Source organism: Austrofundulus limnaeus, unplaced genomic scaffold, assembly GCF_001266775.1.
Source record: "Austrofundulus limnaeus strain Quisiro unplaced genomic scaffold, Austrofundulus_limnaeus-1.0 Scaffold169, whole genome shotgun sequence".
Taxonomy (NCBI): domain Eukaryota; kingdom Metazoa; phylum Chordata; class Actinopteri; order Cyprinodontiformes; family Rivulidae; genus Austrofundulus; species Austrofundulus limnaeus.
Window position 1 is genome coordinate 354,527 of NW_013952571.1, and position 1,339 is coordinate 355,865.

Sequence of the window (1,339 nt, forward strand, 5' to 3'; positions counted from 1 at the left end):
TAAGTTGGTTATCACATCTACATGTAAATACCAGGAAATAAAAGCTGACATTCTGAACTCGTCTCATCTTTTGGTCTTAAACCCAGATGTCTTCAGTGAACAACAGAAACAAGAGAATTTAACTTGTTCCAATACTTTAGRAGGGGACTGCATTTTCTTGGTTAAATCCAGGTGGTGACTTGTTTTCTTAGCCAGCCAGTGTATTCCTTCATCAAAAGGAGATAGATCATGATCCTGTTTTCTAGAACAAGTATTTTCCTGTCAAAGCAGCCCCACTTAGCATGCGGTCTACCCTGATTCTGAGGCAAACAGCTTCATTATCCACTGCATGCCATGCCTCTGCTCGGAGTTAGCTGCCAGATGTCACATGCTGCTAAAAATAGAGCAGCTGGAGTGATGTGCTGTTCTGGGTGACAGAGTGGGGCTGGCTCGGTCTCGTTCACTTTCACTTGGCTGAACGAGGAAACGATGAAGGCGGCACAGATGACAGAGCTCTCTGCTGGCGCTTTTCAGYCAAACGGACATGAAATGATGAGGTGTGAAGAGACAAAAAGCAGTAACAGAGATCCCTCTAACAGAGATGGAAGTAGCACCTGTCGTGTTGGCTCAGAGGTTTATTCTTACTGGTTTCATCACGAATACATTAGCAGCAGGACCTGACAGTAAACTTACGTAATTACCTTTTAAAGCACTATAACATAGTGATGTAATGTAGTCTGACTGTGAGCCTCAGTAACCCACAGTCAGGATGTATTAACACACCAGCATTTCTCCTGAATAAATCAAATTTAATTGTATGCTGAGCAACAGAGATAATGCTCGTGGAAAAAAAAACTTTCTGATTAAGCTGCTCATAAAAAATGTTAGAAAATCAGAAGAGAGGCTGAAGAATGAAGAGAGAATATTTCCCTCTGGGGGATTCCTCAGAGCTTCTATGGAACGGCCTCCTGTTGGGCGTTCAGGAGGGAGAATCCTGCGGTGACTAAAGACAGCAGGGCTTCCCCAGAGCTGCTGCTGGCTCAATGTTCTCATGATGAAACCAGAGTCCAGTCCWGCTCCAGGAGACTAGAATCACACCTTTGTTTCAAATGCATTACAGTTTACAATAGTTTCTATCAAGATGCATCTCATCTGCAAATTATGTGGCATTCATGTCAGTTCAGGAGTGTCACTCCTGGCTTGCCGTATGTTTACATATGGTTGATGTTCAGTGCTAACATTATCTTCAGATCATAAGTTGTCTGGAGCAAAACAAAAGAAACTAAGGACTGACTAACATTACCAGCTGATTCTCTGCAGGACTTAAAGATAACAGAGACCATGCTGACTTTTGTTTGCA